Below are 13,744 nucleotides of genomic sequence, written 5' to 3'. Positions count from 1 at the left end.
AACCTCATTCAAACATTAGTCAATTTGTGTATGCATCATAAAGTTGTTCTAGATTGAAAATGTCAGTTTAGGAGCCAAATTCTCGCCATTTGCAGGAGGTGTTACTGTTTTGTTTCAATACGAAGAAAACAGCGGCTGAGTCTGATCGAATGCTCTCAAGTACGTGTGGTAAGGACGCTATTAGTGAAAGAACGTGTCATGAGTGGTTTCAACACTTCAATAACGGTGATTTTAACGCCGTAGACTGGCATAGTGGTGGAAGAGAGAACGTTTTTGAAGGTGCAGAATTGGACACATTGCTGAGCGAAGACTCGTATCAAACTCAAGAAGAATTGGCATGATTAGTGGGAGTGACACAGCAAGCCATTTCAAAACGTCTCGAGGCTATGGACATGATTCAGTAAGAAGGAACTTCAGTCCTGTGTGAGCTGAAACCAAGAGACGTTGAACGGCATTTGTGTGTTTGTGAACAGTTGCTTTAGAGGCAAAAACAGAAGGGATTTCTGCATCACATTGTGACTGGGGACAAAAAATGGATTCATTACGATAACCATTAATGCAAACAATCATGGGGGTATCCCGGCTATGCTTCCACGTCAATGGCCAAACCGGATATTCATGACTCCAAAATCAAGCTCTGCATTTGGTGGGACAATCTTGGTATGTTGTCTTATGAGGTGTTAAAACCAAGTGAAACAATCACAGGTGCTCATTACCTAATGCTATTAATGCGTTTGAGCAGAGCATTGAAACACAAATGGCCACAATAGAGGCACAATAAAGTGATTTTGCAGCATGACAACGCTTGACCCCATGTTCCAAAAGAGGTGAAAACATACTTGGAAACGTTAAAATGGGAAGTCCTACCCCACCTGCCGTATTCTCCAGACATTGCTCCCTCTGACTATCATGTGTTTAGATAAGTGGCACATGGCTTGGCTGACCAACACTTCCGATCTCATGAAGAAGTCACAAATTGGATCGATTCGTGGATTGCTTCAAAAGATGAACAATTTTTTCGACGCAGAATTCGTGCACTGCCTGAAAGGTGGAAGAAAGTAGTGGCCAGCGATGGAAAATACTTTGAATGATATGTGTGTAACCAATTGGTTCATTAAAGCCTCAATTGTTGGGGAGAAGACGGTGGAAGCAAAGTTGTACACCATTTAATTAAAAAAAAAAAAAAAAAAAGACAGAATTTTAAAGAGAAATGGAATTAGATTGTTCTCTTCCTACCTATAAGGGCATGCTGAAAAGAATGCCTCCAAATTTTTTTACATGAAAACTCGTAAAGTTTTTTGAATAAAACAAACATTATTAACATTCTACATCTCATTTATGTTTCTAAACATAGTCACCCTAGCGATGAAGACATTTCTCCCAATGCGAGATCAGTCTGTTGAGACCATCACTGTATTATGTTAGACTGTGTTGGAGCCACAGCTTCACTTCTGCTTGCATCACTTCATTACTGTCCAAGCGAGTCCTCAAAGGTTTTCTTTAAGTTTTGTAAACTGACAAAAAATGGATGAGGCCAAGTCGGAACTGTCTGGAAGATGATTAACAACAGTGAACCAAAGGCAGCGGATTGTGACAGATGTCACACTGCTCATGTGTGGTCTGCAGGGTGTATACGCTCCAGGACATCAGGGAATTTTTTCAACCGGAAGAAAACCAGGAAAAACCCAGGAATTTTTAAGAATCCTGGAATTTTTTTGTTTTAGCTTTTAGTTATTTTTTTGTAGTTTCGACTGGTAAGAACTCATCTCTAACAAAGAATTTTACTTTAGCCCATTACTGCAATCTAATATTGCAGCAATAAAACATAAACGAGGAAAAAAATAAAAATAAAATGTAAGTTGCAAAGGAAATGCACCATTTACAGCAATAAAACTCACCGCACATACAAGCGTCTGCGAACAGCAAAATTTGTAGAAGGCTTTAGGGCAAAGACTATGCAATACTTCTTCATAACAACAAGCTCAAACAAGAAATGGGATCAATTCTATGAAACAGTTTTGAGACATTTCAATCATTGTTGCCCAGTTAAAGATGTAAAAAGGACTCTAAAACACATAAAGAAACCAAAGCTGAAACTACCAAGTAGTTTGATTAAACTCAAGCAGAATGTTCATGACCTCTTCTTTCTTTGTAAATCAAAAGAGTATATCATCCTTAAGGAAAAGTATTGTAAAGCCAAGAAAATGTTTAAGGCAGAGCTTTCAAATTTCAGGAAAAAGGTGTACGGTGATACAGTCATTAAATCTGACAATGTGAGTAAAGCATGTTGGAAGCTCATCAATAAATACCGGAAAGCACCATCAAATATGAATACAAAAGAAATAAGCGTATTGCATGAGGGAAAATTAATAGAAGATCTGAGACATTTTTAATAAATATTTCATCACTTTATGTAGCATTCCAACTCAACCTGTTGACCACAACAGCAAGATAAACATTTGCTCACCCCAATGTACAAACTTTGAATTCAGAACTGTGAGTGAACATGAAATTAGTTGAATAATCTGCACATTAAAGACCAAGCACTCAGCTGCATGGGATAAGCAATGTTTGCTCTCATGTACAGGTTGGAAACCCTAGGGACAGTTAAAAACTATTCAATGATTTCTGAACATGATCTGAAGCAGAAAAGGGTACTTACGCTTTTCAGCCCTCCTGTGGCTTGATACATGGGAGTGCAACATTAACAAGTGCATGAGTAAATTGGCAGAGGGTTCCTCTAAGATTACCACCTCCCCCCCTCCCCCCCCCCGCCCCCTGTTCACCAGCACCCCAGTGCTGCCTACACAACTTTGCTGAGCATGTTACAAATGTACATGTCAGAAAGTATCACACCAGTTCAGTCTGCCATGTGCTCTAGCAACTGAAGGTAGGCAAACTGCACTCTAGGGGTGTCAAAATGGTTGCCTATTCCTTAGGTGCTAGAGTGCCCGCCAGGCTGCCGAATGTGGCACTGGTGAGCTTGTCCTTGCTCAGGTAGGGAAAATTGCGTATAGCACATGGTAAGGTGGAGGACTGGGTTGGGAGGGGGAGGATGGTACATAGAACAGAGGAAAGGTATGACTTGGGAGTGAAAAATTTGGATGTAGATTGTAATTTATGGAATCAAGTGGGAGACAGTGGGTAAATGGGGGATTGTTGTGGGACACGGAGATGGGTAACTGCATCATACAGCACACCTCTGTAAACTTGATTTCACATATTTCATTTTATTTCGTTTAAGCTGAATGTTTGTGGGAGCACTTAAAGCATACTGGTGGAAATGTGCATCCCACAACAGGCTCATGAATTGCAAGGCCCCAGTTCTGACAAGTTGCATGACGACATCTTGGGTTGTCGGGTGTTCTGCCAGACATCAGCATTGTACTTCCATGATATTTCGGTAACATAGCTCGCACCCTTCATCAGGTGTGACCTGAGACTGATCCTCGAGTGGACCTGGTCCAGTATGTCTGTGGCCTCCCCCCTCCACCAGCAGTTGAAGGTGTTCCCTCGGCAGTCCAAGCCTGATTGCTGTGATCTTCTGGAATGATGCCATTCTGTTCTTGGTTTGCTGCAGTACAGGGTGTTCCCTCTGCGGTCCATGCCTGTCAGCACCCACATCATTTGTTACCTCAGTTGTATCAGTTCTGAAACAGCCTACAGTTAACATTAGAGTTTCAGCATGAATACAGTAAGTAACTATTGTCACACCATGTTGTTGCACATGCCAATTTACAATCTCTGGCAAGCCATCGACTGCCAGAGAGCCAGTTCTGCAGACTTCATTGCTGACATTGTGACATCCTTACTCCAAAAAGAAAACATCTCACTCGCAATATTTGGTTTACTCTGTCTCAGGGCATCTCTCATTGCTTCCCGATAATAAGGAAATTTTACAGGAAAGAACTGCATCAGAATGGAGACTAAAGCATCATGGGTAAAATTTTTCTTTGACGCTGAGGCCCTTGAGCTCTCCTCCTGTGATCTTGGACTCCTAACCAAGGTACAATGAGGAAGAGAAGAGAAACCTCATCACTAGGTAATGGACATACTCCAGTGGAATCTAAATGGCTTCAGAAATTGTGTTTAAGAAATAAACCTCCTAAGACAGGATAGACCGGTTTTCAAGTATGGACCTGTCACCTACATAGAAAGTGTGTTCGTCACAGACTCTATTTACTATTCACCTGTCAGCTGAATTGCCAAACCACAACTTTAATTTATTTGAGGAATGTGCAGTGCAAACATGCACGCTCTGCTCCAAATGTCAGTCTCAAAATACTGTCCCTCCTACAACACCCTATGCTGCATATACTTTCATAACAATCATTCATGTGGATCATACATCTTTAGTACAGCATTTTTCACTAATGTAATAAAAAAATTTAATCAAAAATTGTCTGTCTAGAGCACACTTTATTTCTTCAGATGGATGATGCACTTTGATAAACTGCATCAGGTCAGTCACAAAACAAAACAAGGGTTATCCTTTATTTCACATATCACTAAAAATAAGATGTGCTCGCTAACTCATGAAAGAGAAATACAATAAACAGATATGAAAGATACATACCAAAAACTTAGAGAATCAAGAGATCATATTACATCAAATAGTTCATGATCATACCATGCATAAACACATGCTGGTGGTAATAAAGCTACAGGTGAAAAAGTATGTTGTACATTGGGCACAAGGTGGCAAAAAAAAAAAAAAAAAAATCGGAATAAATCCCTTCTCGAGCTAGAGTAAAAAAAAAAAAAAACACACACACACACACACACACACACACACACACACACAAGGGAGAGAGATGTGGAAGGCAGGAGAAGGATTTGGGGATGGGTAGATAGTGACTTGTAGCGGGGCAGCTGATTTGCTGCTGTTAATGTGGAAGTGTGGGGTGGCAGGTTCACAGGCCAGGCATGTGATACACAGATCCTAGAGCCAGGAGCCAGTGGAGAGTGGTGCATGGTGAGGTGATGTGGAGACATGAATTGGGAGGAAGTAACTGGGCAGAGGAAGGGAAGGAAAAGCGGTTGGGTGGAGGATGATGGGACAGTGGGTTAATGGAGGTTGAGGCCAGGAGGGTTACGAGAGCGAAGGGTGTGTTGCAAAAATAACTACCAGCAGCGTAGTGTAGAAAAGCTGGTGGTGGAGGAAGATCCAAATGGCCCGGGTTGTGACGTTTTCATTGAAATTGTGTGTGGTGCTGTCAGCTGCATGTTGTGCCACTGGATGGTTAACTTTATTATTCTTGCCTACAGTTTGGCAGTGGCCATTCATTCTGGTGAACAGCTGGCAGCAGAGTTAATGTGGCTGCTTTCACAAGTGGCATGGCCTCTTATGGGGTAGGATAAGCCTGTGACAGGATTGCAGTGCTTTTGGGTGGATTGGGCAGGTCTTGCACCTGGGTCTCCCACAGTGATATAATCAGTGTGGCAGGTAGGTTTGGAGTGGGAGTGGCATTGGGATGGACAAAGATATTGTGTAAGTTGTAGGTTGAGTGGGTGATGGAACGTCACTTTAGGAGTGGTGGGAATTTATTAATTTATATATTTACTTTTTTGTTCCATGACATTTTCCCGTATGTCAGTAATATGCTGTTCAAATTTCACATAATTCTGAGCATCGGTTCTCTTTCTACAGTGTTTTGAAACTGGAACTTTAGTTATAGATACCCTGTATTTATGAGCACAAACCAGAGAACCCTATTGGTTATTCTATCATTTTTTCTGACTCTAGCCTCAGGATCCATCTCTCCAATGAATTTAATGTCTTTCATGCTGAGTTCTATGTGATTCAGATAGCTTTGGATCTGATAAAATGTGACCAGGGATTGACAGTGCTTTTTTGCAGTGGCAATCCAAATGAAATTGAGCCTGCAGAAAATAGTTCTGGTAAAAATGGTGATACAGTTAAATCATTGGAAATCAAATTCACTGATTACTTCCTCACCCATGGCAACAACTAATAAACTAGCAAATACAGATGCATTATATTTACTTTAACAGACACTCAGTACACCACAGACAGACATTAGTCTCTAGAATAGAACCCCTAAGGAGATTTTAAAAATTATCAAATCACTAGAATATGTAATTCTACTGTCTATGATGCTGTTTGTAGCAGAATATTGATATCTGACCTGAAAGGACTAACTGTACGCTATGTTTGCAATCATTTAATGACTCAAGGCATATTTCCTGAAGACTTGGTTATGTAGTAGCTACATCCATCTATGAAACAGTAGTTAAGCAAACTATCCGTAATTACTGATGCTTCTCACTCCTTCATTCCTTTTAAAATTTTTGGAGTAATTTGCCTATGACAGAATGTAGAATCATTTATCTGAGCAGAATTTGATAACCATCAGAAACACAAGGCTTCACAAATGAAGTCATAACAGCGCTAAACAACAAAAATTATCTGAGTGGTGTACTTTGTGATTTCACAAAAGCCTTTGATTTTGTGTGTCAAAAAACTCTAATAGGTAGACTAAGGTGTTATGGCATTATTGACACCATGTTTGTTTGGATGAAGTCTCACTTTCGTAACAAAGTGGGTGTCACATTGACAAACAGTGTCACAGGCATGAAACTACCATCAGAATGAGGGAACACAACATGTATGGTTCCACAAGGTTTGATACTGGACCCACTCTTTATTTTTAATGTACATAAATGATTGTCCAATGATTTTAAAGCAGGGTCAGCCACAGTGTGCAGAGCTTCTTGAGAGCACACTGTGCTGCGTGCATGCTGTCCGGGGCTTAGCCTGTCTCAGCACTATGCAGTACATCTCGGGTTGGTTGCGTCTGTCTCAGCTTTGCGTGATCCTTCTCAGAACTCCTTGCTGTGGTGCAACATTTCATTTAGCATTGTGATGTAGCACTGTTTCTTCCCGTATTTGGTGCCGCATTTTTTGTCATGTCTATTATGCAATTGCATATTCACCAGACACAACAGATTTGCTATGGAATGCATTGCGACACCATGGACAAAGAATTTAAAGATTTAATTTGTGAAGATAGAATGAACAAGTTAGCAGACCTAAAAACAAGCAGTACAGTACAGTAAGCCACTCTCAATGTACATACCCCATGAAAATCATTGTGTTTGTGTTTGTACATGTATGCTTGTAGAATGCCATTGTATTTATAGCCAATTCCATTATTTCTTGTTTTTAGTCAGTAACAGGTTGTTGCAGCCCGTTTTTAAAAATGAGCTACAAAAAAGTGCTCAGAATTGCCACATCAGATAAATCTTTCAGAAGTGGTGAGTAGATTATTGAGGCAGCAGAACTTGTGATACCATTGAAGGTACAGAAGTTTTGCAAAATTAGTCTTTTATGACAATCACTCACTCACTACATAGTTGTCATGGCAGCGGATGTTTACAGGCAGCTAATTGATGATGCCAGCAAGTTCCTTGCATTCTTGATTCCTTTGGACAAGTCAACTGACATATTGTACACAGCACAACTTGCGGCTTATGTTTGTGCACATGTGCGAAGCTCGGGCATACATGTGTGATCTCACTTGTCTGTCTGCACATTAAACCCACTGACACGCCATGCTGTCTGAGCAGAAAGATGCATTCCATTACATCATTGTTTCCTGACCTGTGGTTCGTGAACCTCCAGGGGTTTGCAAAATGTTGCAAGGTGTTCACCATACCTCTTTTTCCATAATGGTGGATTTTGAGGTTAGCGCTATTACTGTTTCCTAATTTTCTGTGGCATTGCCATAATAATAATAATAATAATAATAATAGTAATTATTGTTATTATTAGTACTTTAAAATTAAATTAACCCATAATGCCCCTTGTTAAATATGTGCAACATCAGAAATTTATCACATTATTTGAGCAATAAATTAATATTTACCATGAATACTAGATTTACAGTTATATATTAGGAATGCATTTGATATCCATACAATGGAAATTTAGTCTGCAAGCTTCTCTGTGTTCCAAAAATATTGACCACAGTACTGTGAACGCAATAAGGAACAGTTACATGACAGTCACGCCTTCAATTTTCAACAGTAGCCTACTTCTTCTTTCATTGTGATACATACAGTAAGTTGTCAGTTGCACATCAGAATCATTTCCATTCACATTAAAATGGATAACTGGTTGAAAAGTGGAAGTTTGAAAGGGAAACAGGGTTTAAAAAGAATTGCAAGTTACTGTTGTGTCAACAGAACATTCAGCTTCTAGTAGTGGTGTGTATCAATCCAACAAAAGTGAACTATGTGTAAAGAAAAGAAAGTATGGTGGTACAATGGAAAATTCAGGTTGGAGTAATGATGATATTGTGAAAAGAATAGGTTTATAATCACCGTATAGGGGAGATGTTGTGTTGCAGACAGGCACAACAAAAAGACTAATAAACACATAAGGTTTTTACCAGAAGGCCTTCTTCTGAAATAAACAAAAACACACACACACACACACACACACACACACACACAGAGAGAGAGAGAGAGAGATTCACACAAATGCAGCTCACACACATAATTGCATTACAACAGCAATATTGTGTGCACTTCCCTTCCATACTCCCTCTCCCGTCCCCACCCAACTGTCTTCTGAGTGGATTGATGAAGCATGCCACAATATCCTCTCTTGTCCCAACCTTTTCATCTCATACAGAGTAGCATTTGCACCGTATATTCTCAATTATTTGTTGGATGAATTCCAATCTCTGTTTTCCCCTGTGGTTTTTACCCTCTAGAGCTCCCAGTAGTACCATGGAGGTTACCCCCCAGTGCCTTAATTCATGGCTTACAATCTTGTACCTTCTGCTTGTCAATATTTTTCATATATTTTTTTGTTTGTCAGTTCTGTGCAGAACCTCCTCATTCCTTATCATATATTATCAGTCCACTTAATTTTCAAAACCTTCTATAGCAACACATGTGAAACGCTTCAGTTCTCTTCTTTTCTGGTTCTCCCACAGTCCATAGTTGTCTAGCACACAGTACTGTCCTCCAAACATATGTTCTCAGAAATTTATTCCTCATATTAAGGGCAATGTTTGATATTATCAGACTTCTGTTGCTTAGGAATGCTCTATTTGCCTGTGCTAGTCTGCTTTTTATGTTCTTGAGTCAGAAGGCAGTTAACAAAAAAAGGTGATGGACACAATGTTGCTGTTGTTATGCAGTTGTAAACCCAATTTTTTAAATTTTTATAAGTCTGCTCTCTTGCACCAACAGTTGGTAACAGTATAATATTGCTCTTCACGAAGTATTGTACAGACATTCAGATTTTCAAATATTAATGCAGCATAATACAAATATAAAACGAAGCTGTTTACAAGCAGTTCAGTGTTCATTGCATGACTGCACTACCACCTAATGCAGTGTATCAACTGTTTCTGCCTTTCTCCACTCAGACAGCGTGGTGTGGTAGTGGGGATAATGTTCAGTCAGATGAGAGATCTGCATGCATGTGAGCACTGTGCACATTTGCAAAGTTCTTGGTGTTCCCTGATTTAAATACTCATTAAAAAATTCTATGTTTGCCGATGACCCATGCACAATAATAAAGAATCCAAATTCAAACCTAAGAGACACGATTCAGATAAGATCCAAACAGGCCTACAAGTGGATCATAGGCAATAGTTGAAGTCTAATTTCACAAAGACTCATATTATGTGAGTTCAGGTAAGCAAAAATGACTTGCTCTTACCAGAAGTATACAACAGTCCTACACTAAATGTAAGATTCCATGTGATCTAGCTAGATGACAAGTTAAAGTGGAGTCAATACATACATAAAATTATCCAGAAGCTCAATTCAGCATGATTTGCCCTTAGCCGTAGCTCTCATTGTTTTGATCTAAATGCAAAAGTGTTCGATAATTCTGTGCATTTTCAGTCCATGTTGTCTAATGGCATTATCTTCCAGGTCAGTGCACCTCAAATAATTAATAAATAAATAAAGTATTAATTCAGCATTAATTAATAGTAAGAATATTGTGTGAAGTTGATAGCTGCACCTCTTGGAGTGATCCTTTAAAGGATTTTGGAGTTTTTTACTCTCACACTGTAATATATTTACTTGTTAATGGCTTTTGTTGCTAACAATAAAAATCAGTTTCAGTTGAACTGTGCTCTACACAATCTACAACACACAAAAATAATTTTCATGTAGGCTTTGCAACCTCATCTGGGTTTCAGAGTGGAGTTATGTGCTCTGGGTGAAAGGTGTTCAACAAGCATCTATCAAACACAGAGCAAGAAATAGAGAATCCATACCAATTAAAAAGAAAATGAAAAACATCATTTTTCTACAAATTTTTGATAATCTAGATTGAAGAATTGAAAAGCTCAATTAGCTACATGGCAAATAGCAGTGTTCATCATAAAGCTGAATAACAAGCAGAAATGCATTGTAAATATGTCTCTGTATTTACAGGTTAAGTTACTATTTTCCTTGAAAATACCATTGAAATCAAGTGAATATTAAGCTCCCAATCATAGGAGATAAACAGCAACTTTTTAATGAAACTGAGAAAGCAGCAACTTGCTTTTTAATTTACTGTGTTAAATTAACTAGGTTAAGCACTAATCAGTATACTGATAGTTTATCGTTAATACTGAGCACAAACTTAAGTTTCTGTGGTTTGGTTATCTCTTTTTTCTAATGTATACTTTGACTCATTCCACATCCTTAAAGGTTTGTCTTCTTTGTGGGATCTGCTGAACATGAACTAATTCAAAATGGTTGAAATGGCTCTGAGCACTATGGGACTTAACTTCTAAGGCCACCAGTCCCCTAGAACTTAGAACTACTTGAACCTAACTAACCTAAGGACATTACACACATCCATGCCCGAGGCAGGATTCGAACCTGCAACCGTAGTGGTCGCGCGGTTCCAGACTATAGCGTCTAGAACCGCTCAGCCAACCCGGCCGGCAGGAACTAGTTAATTAATTAATAGAAGACATGGATTTTTTTACTATTGGTTTGCACTTTGTACTTTACAATTTGTCTGTCCCTTTCGGTTAATTTCTGATATCTATGATGTTGATCCACTGAGACTGATATCAGCATTTTAAAACTTAGTTTTCTGTGCACAATCACTGGCTTTCTATCAGCTAACATGTCAGTGCAGATTTTTATGTATACTGATCTGATAAGAAACATTGCATCTGTGATGGGACTGTAGTTCAATAAAGAGAAAGGAGGAGAATTTCCAGAGAAGCATCTAGGCAACAGTTTAAACATATAGATAACAATAAAAGAAGAAAGAACATGTCTGTTTCAGTGTCTATATTTAACTTGGTGAACAAGATAAAGGAAAAGGGTAATTAAGAATTAATACTAAACAATAAATTACTTAAAAAACTAACATTCATGTAGAAACTCCTCCTAAACTTTGTACATACAAAAGAATGTTTTCCAAATCAGCCCTGCATCAGTTTAAATTCCAGCTAGAATATGAAGATTGGAGGGAAGTCTACGCAGAAACCAACGCAAATCAGAAATTTATCAAGTTCATGCCAATTTTTAAACTCAGATTTGAAGAGATGTTCCCCAAAACTCTTTATCAAATTAAAACTACAAAGAGAAATCAGTGGGTGACTACAGGTATCAAAAAATCCTCAGAAACTCTTAGATATCTCAACTCCATAAAAAATAATCAATCTAACCCAGAAGTTCTGCAATCCTACAAAAAGTACAGGAAAATTTACAGAAAGGTGTTGCTAGCCGCAAAAAAACTTTCAAACAACAAAATATTACTTGAAGCTGAAAACAAGAGCAAAGCAGCCTGGAACATCGTCAAACAGGAAACATCTAACTCTGCTAAAAAGGACCTCAATTCACATATTAAAAACAAAGATGTACCAGTAGGTAACCCTAAAAAATTAGCTGATTTTGTAAACTCATATTTCAGTAGTATTGCAAAAAAATTACAGCAGAAATTTCCAGATACGTGTGATTTACCTACTCAGAACCGGCCAACAAACTCAATGGTGCTCTTGCCAACTACAGAAAGGGAAGTGGCACTAGTAGTACACCAACTAAAAAATAAAACTTCAGTAGGACTTGATGAAATCCGAGTCTGCGTAATTAAAGATTGTATAGACTCCATAAAGGGCCCATTAACAGGCATAATTAATGAATCTTTCGAATCTGGATACTTTCCGGAGTACCTAAAACAAGCAAAAGTTATACCTATCCTTAAAAACGGAGATGTGGAAAATGTAGAGAACTACAGGCCGATCTCTATACTGTCTATCATTTCTAAAATAATAGAAATACTAGTCATAAAGAGACTGCTAAATTACCTGAATAAATATAATCTTCTTTCCAATGACCAATTTGGTTTTAGGCCTGGAAAAGGCACACAATATGCTATAGCACAGTTCACTAAAGTAATTTTAGAAGCACTGGACAAAGGTGAAAATGGAAGTGGTATCTTTTTAGACTTGTCCAAGGCCTTTGATACAGTTGACCTCAAAATCTTACTTCATAAATTAGGGCAAATAGGAATAAGAGGTGTGACAAAGAAGTGGTTCAAATCATACTTGGAAAACAGAGTTCAACGAGTTGAGATATCACAAGTTTCAAACAATTCCCTTATAAAACACCTGTCTGACCCAGAAAATGTGAATATAGGCGTCCCACAGGGAAGTGTATTAGGCCAAATATTGTTTCTTATATACATTAACGACTTCCCACAAAGTATCAGACATGGCGAAAAAATACTCTTTGCTGATGACAGCAACATAGTAATAACAGGTGAAAATCCAACACAACTGTCAGAAAGAGCAAATGAGGCTCTCAATGATGTCCACAACTGGTCATTAAAAAATAAAGTAACCCTAAATGTAAAGAAAACTAACTATATTAACTTCCAATTGAACAAAAAACACAATGCCACTAGAATAAAAGTTAATAATAATGAATTAGAATGTGTAACAAGTACCAAATTCTTAGGGACGAATGTAGACAGCCAACTGAAATGGACAAACCATGTCAACATTTTGGCAAAGAAATTATCCACAGCATGCTATGCTCTTAGAATCCTTGCACCGGTATGCAATAATACCTGTCTTAAAATAACATATTACGGATATCTACACTCAGTCCTCAGCTATGGGATCATGTTTTGGGGAACAAGTGCCAGTAACATACAAACTGTGTTCAAAGTACAAAAAAGAGCCATAAGGATAATAACAAATAGCAACAACAGGGCCCACTGTCTAGAATTATTTAGAAAGCTAGGAATTCTAACTGTTTCTTGTGAGTATATCTTTCAGAACATAATGTTCATTAAGAAAAATCTCAACATGTACAACACAAACAGCTTAATACATGACCATGAAACAAGAGCTTGTCACCACCTCCATCTAGATAGAAAGAACAAGGCAAAGACGCAAAAAAGTATATTTTACAATGGGATAAAACTGTACAACAAATTACCACAAGAAATTAAAGAAATAAATGAGCCCCTCACTTTCAGACAAAAGCTTAAAACCTTTTTAGTAAGTAAAAGTTGTTATACTGTAAAAGAATATTTAACATAGATGTAGATTATTAGCAACATATGACATTATCACCAAAATATTATGTAATTATAAATATGTGTATGACTAGTTATAAAAACTACACAAAATATGAGAAACCTGTTTAATTGTAAATGTAAATGTGTGCTCATGTGTTGTAATCTGACGACATCCATACAATATTTATTGTTCCACGGATGAATAAATAAATAAAAAAA

General features: G+C 38.1%; 1 protein-coding gene across 5 annotated transcripts in view; it reads left to right on the top strand.

Moving 5' to 3' along the window:
• Positions 1 to 13,744, top strand: part of LOC124595874 (nudix hydrolase 8) — a 104,630-nt gene that overhangs the window by 67,034 nt on the left and 23,852 nt on the right. The gene's annotated exons all lie outside the window — the stretch shown is intronic.

This window comes from Schistocerca americana, chromosome 2, assembly GCF_021461395.2.
Source record: "Schistocerca americana isolate TAMUIC-IGC-003095 chromosome 2, iqSchAmer2.1, whole genome shotgun sequence".
In the NCBI taxonomy this organism is placed as follows: Eukaryota; Metazoa; Arthropoda; class Insecta; order Orthoptera; family Acrididae; genus Schistocerca; species Schistocerca americana.
This window is presented reverse-complemented; position numbering and strand designations above follow the sequence as displayed.